The sequence below is a fragment of the Chrysochloris asiatica genome, unplaced genomic scaffold, assembly GCF_000296735.1.
Source record: "Chrysochloris asiatica unplaced genomic scaffold, ChrAsi1.0 scaffold00241, whole genome shotgun sequence".
Lineage (NCBI taxonomy): Eukaryota > Metazoa > Chordata > Mammalia > Afrosoricida > Chrysochloridae > Chrysochloris > Chrysochloris asiatica.
In genome coordinates, this window is record NW_006408759.1 from 1,573,473 (window position 1) to 1,578,883 (window position 5,411).

The 5,411-nt window shown below is 39.1% G+C and overlaps 1 pseudogene; it reads right to left on the reverse strand.

Moving 5' to 3' along the window:
- The window catches only part of LOC102821233, a 20,324-nt pseudogene that overhangs the window by 5,304 nt on the left and 9,609 nt on the right, over positions 1 to 5,411 (reverse strand).

A 5,411-nucleotide genomic window follows, 5' to 3' on the forward strand; every position in this document is an offset into this window, starting at 1 on the left:
TATATATATATATACACACACAGAGCCATGACTCTGTAGGATAAACACTGGACTGTGAACCACAAGGTAAGTGATTCAAGCCCACCAGCTACTCAACAGGTAAAGATGAGGCTTTCTGCTCCCACAAAGATTTACAACCTCACAAACCCTATACAGGATCATTAGGAGTCAGAACTGACTCAGCGGTTATATATATTTATTTATACATATTTATGTACCATTGTAGAACTGTAAGATAAATACTTGACTTCAAGATTGGTTTGAACCACAAGGTCAGCAGTTCAAACTTACCAGCTGTTCCTTGGAAACTAGATACAGGGTTGTTATGAGTCAGAACTGACTTGATGCCAATTAACAACAATAAACAATGTATTATGTACACAAGAAATGGCATACAATATATGCGAGTATCCAGCAAGTACAAATGACCAAAACAATAGAAAAACAGAAATCTATCATAATCTGATAAATGTTTATTAAATATAAAGCTAAACTTTATTGGAATAGTATCTTCTAATGTTGTTGTTAAGTACCGTGGAGTCGATTCCGACTCATAGTGACCCTGCACAGGGTTTCCAAGGCTGTAAATCTTTATGGGAGCAGAATTCCTCGTCTTTCTCCCACGGAGCTGCTGGTAGTTTTGAACTGCTGACCTTGTGGTTCATAGCCCGATTCGTAACCTCTACACTACCAGAGCTCCTTATCTTCTAATGAGGCATGCTTTGAAAGAAAAAAAAAAAAAAAAACTCCATTAGTGATATACTTTTGACAAATATGAACATTTAAATCTCAAATGGATTAAGAAGGCACAGATGTTGTCATGTTTTTCTCAGACCAAATAAGTTGCTGCTGTTTTAATGTCTTACTGATGCTCTCAATCTATACTTCTATTGACTCTTGCTCTTGAGTAAGAAGTTCTGTGTTAAGAGGAGGATAATAGAAAGGGTCAAGACATTAAACAAAATTGTCATTTCCCTATACTTACTCTTTAATATGGAGTCCTGGTGTGGTGCTGTGGGTTAATGCACCAGACTACAAAGCTGTTTGAACTGCAAGGTCAGTGGTTCAAGCTCACCAGCTGCTTCTCGGAACCCTATACAGGGTCACTATGGGTCGGAACCGATGCTATGGCACTTAACAACAACAACTCTTTAATATGAGTACATCTGAACCCAGAACATATGAACATGGGCCAAATTGTCCATTTCTAACATCGTGTGCTGCCCTTAGCAAAATTTATAAATGACAGGGAGAGACTGAAAGCCCAGTTATATATTTTTGGTGTCTGGCATTAAAAAAGGCGTCACAGATGCAATGTATTGAATCATTTCGTAGACACCTGAAGCTTGTTTCCTCTGGAGTGATGCACTAGGGTAAGAATGGGGATGGGTGGGAAGTGTACCTGTCTTTCTGGAAAGTTGGAGAAAGGCACTTGTGAAAGAATGTGGGAAAGGAAATCCAGCATGGTACCTTGACTTCAGATGACTTCTCAGACAATGCATGTATTGAAATCAAGGATGTGGAAATGGTTTTCCTTAAAACAATCTATTCAATTCCTTAGGTGGTCTTCCTGTTCTTCCAGATGAATGAACCCCCAAGTTGAGTAAAACTTTGAGCAACCACCCAGGAATAGGAGACAAGGTCTTAGGCACAAACAAGGTTCTGGACACCTGTACCCCCTCAGTACACAAGATCGACAGAGATGGGCAACTTAGACATTGACTACCCAAAATGGGGAGCTACAAAGGCAAGAAGTGACTGGCTTACAAGTTTTTAAGAGGGAGCTTAGATCCAGAGGGTCTGGAGGAAGGTAGAATCTCCACTGAGTAGTGTCCAATCTGTCTGGGTGGGGCTGATGAAAGGAGATGGAGATAGGTCTCTTGTGGTACAATAGTGAATAATTGCTATCAGGACTGACTGTGAGGGTTGGAAATGTAAAGGAAGATGTTTTGTAGCAAAAGGAAGGGAGTGGTTGATTTTGCAGTCCAGGAGTGGAGGTCCCTGGGACCATCAAGGGAGAAAAGCGGAGCGTGGGACCCTATCCAGAGAAAGGGTGACGCCAGATATGGAGGCAGAGAGGATGACGTGGAGAGATGGAGCAGCTGGGACTCTGGACTCAGGGAGGGTAAGGGGCTGTGTGTTGACAGCCAGGGGACAGGCTTGCAGGGTGTACCCTTTGGTTGTTTGATGATGCATGGGGGGCTGGGGATTGTAATCATTGCAATGAAATGAAATACGATAGGATGAATGTAAAACTAGTGCTCTCCCATGTAAACTGTCACATAATTCACAATAAAAACTTAAAAAAAAAAGTGCACCTGTTGATGGACTGACTATGTCATCAGTGAAAGGGTAAAATAGGAGGAAAAAAAGATTAGCAAGGAAAACAGCAATGGAACAAGTCTATCTTGGCCTTTTCTCTTGGTGGAGAAGGAAAGAAAAGCCTTTCTTGAACATTCTGAGCCACTGTGGAAAAGTTTGGCAGTTCCTAAATAAGCTGAACATAGAACTACCATATAACCTAGTAGTCTGAAGCCTAGGTATATACCCCAAAGAAATGAAGGTAGGAATGCAAACAGAAACCTGCACACCAATGCTCACTACAGCACGTGTGACAATAGGTAAAAGGTGGAAACAACTCAAAAGTCCATCAGTAGATGAATGGATCAGCAAAATGGAATTATTCAGCTATAAAGAAGAATGAAGTCCCGATACATGTCATTATATGGATGAACCTTGAAATTTCATACTAAGTGAAATAAATCAGTTGCAAAGGGACAGATACTGTATGATTTCACTTATATAAAATAAGCAAATGCATAGTAAATAGAAATCAAAGATTATTAGTAGTTAACTCAGATGTGAAGGAGAGGGAATGTGGGGGAGGGGGTGCTGATCTTACATTAATGGTTGTGGAATTATTTGGAAAAGGATAGTGAGAATGGTTGTACAACTTGAAGAATGTGACCAGTGTTACTAAATTGTGCAAGGGAGCTTCAGAAAGTTCATGGTAGAATTAATATTATTTTTAAATTTCATTTTCTCACAAACTTTTTGAAGCTTCCTTGTAATGGTTAGGGTTTTATGTTGACTTGACTAGGCCAGGATTTCCAGAGGTTTAGCAGTTGGGATGTGCTTATAGCCATGGTGATGAATCTTAATACAGGTATAGTTAGCTCTATGCTGAATGGCTATGAGCAGCCAATCAATTGAAGGGATGCTTCTTTGGGGGTGTGACCTACTCCCAATATAATGGGCATGAGGGAGGTACTCTCGTTCTCTTTTGCTGCGGACCTGGCAATCTACAATTGTAAGATAATAAACTTCTCTTAATATATATACACATATGTATGTTTCTCTGGTTTTGCTTCTCTGGACAACCTGGCCTAAGACACTACTCATACATGAATAAATTGTGAAGACAGTATGCCTTTTGTTATGTATATTTTCACCATAATAAAATAAAAAAGAAAAATAGCAATCAAATAAATGGGTAAACTCTTTGAGCAAACATGCCATTAAAGAAGATATATTGATAACAAACAGATGAAAAGATGCTGAATATCATCAGTCATTAGGGGAATGCAAACTAAAACCATGATGATGAGGTAGCACTACACATCTATTAATTAGAATGTGTAGAATCAAAGACTGACCAGACCAAAGACTGGCAAGGATGTGGATCTCTCTTACATTGTTGTTGTTGTGAAGTGCCGTCGAGTCGGTTCTGACCCATAGCGACCCTGTACAGGGTTTCCGAGGCTGTAAATCTTTACGGGAGTAGAAAGCCTCATCTTTCTCCCGCGGAGCGGCTGGTAGTTTCGAACCGCTGACCTTAAGGTTCGCAGCCCGAGTCGTAACCACTACGCTACCAGAGCTCTTACATTACTGGTGTCAATATAAAATGGTACAGCCCTGTTGAAAATAGTTTGGCAGTTTGTTAAAAAGTTAAACATAAAGTAAGCATTCTGTCTAGCAATACAGTTTGGGTGAGAGAAGTCAGACACAAAATAGTATATACAATACTACTCCATGGAGCTCTGGTGTGGTGCTATAGGATAGGCACTGGACTACTAACCACAAGGTTAGTGGTTCAAACCCACCAGCCACTACTCAGAAACCCTACCCAGGGTCAAAATGAGTTGGAACCAACTTAATCGCATTTAACAACAACGTACTACTATAAGTATGAGGGGCTTCAAGAAGTTCATGGAAAAATTGAATTAAAAGAAAAAAAAATGCTTAAAATGTATTTCTCAACAAAGCTCCATCAAATTCATTGTAAGCAATGATACCAGCCATTTAGCATACTCCTAAAGAACTGAGGATCCTGGGAATTCAGCCATGTCAATGTAATGTTTTTTACATTATTATCTGAAGAAAATGAATGCCCTTTAAAGATGTTTTAAGATTAGGAAGTAAAAAGAAGTCAGAAGGAGCCAAATCAGGACTCGAATGTCTAGTTATTTCCCATCAAAACTCTTACAAAATTGCCCTTGTTTGAGGAAATGAATGAATGGGAGCATAGTTGTGAGAAAGCTCTCCTGGGCATTTTTCTGTTAAAGTTTTGGCTAATTTTCTCAAAGTACTCTCATAATAAGCAGATGTTAACATTTTTTTGGCCCTCCAGGGATTCAGTAAGCAAAATTCCTTGAGCATCCCCCCAAACTGTTGTCATGACCTTTGCTTCTGATTAGTCTGCTTTTGCTTTGACTGGATGACTTCCATCTTTTGGTAGTCATCACTTTGTTCTTTGTCTTCAGGATTGTACTGGTAAAGCCGTGTTTCTCATCTCCTGTTATAATTCTTGGAAGAAATACTTTAGGATCTTGATCCCACTTGTTCAAAATTTCCATCGAAGACTCTGCTCTCATTTGTATGATGCGTGCACAACAGGTTTGGAATCCTTCAAGTGGAAAATCTGCTCAACTTTAATTTTTCAGTCAGAATTGTGCAAACTAAACCTATTGAGATGTTGAGTATTGTTTCTGCTGCTAATCCTTGGTCCTTTTCCATTAGGACATAAACAACATTAATTGTTTCCTTGAAAACTGATGTGGATGATGGACTGCTGGAGGTTTCATCAACAACATCGTTTTATCCCTTCTTAAACAAGTTATCCACTTGTAAATTGCTGATGTCTTTCAGGCATTGTAAAGCATCAGTAATTTCACCTTTGTTTCATCCAAGCTTCATGTTAAGTTTGATGTTTACTCTTGCTTCAATTTTAGTAGAACTCATGTTGCTTTGTTAGGCACTGTTTTTAAACTGATATCTAATGATTCTTAGTGCCTCAAACTAGATCCTGTTCAGACATGTTATAACAAGAAAGTATGAGTTTATTTTGGTGCGAAAAGATTTGAAGTCCATGCATAGTTTTTTCATAGTATGTATTTTCCATGAATTTTTTT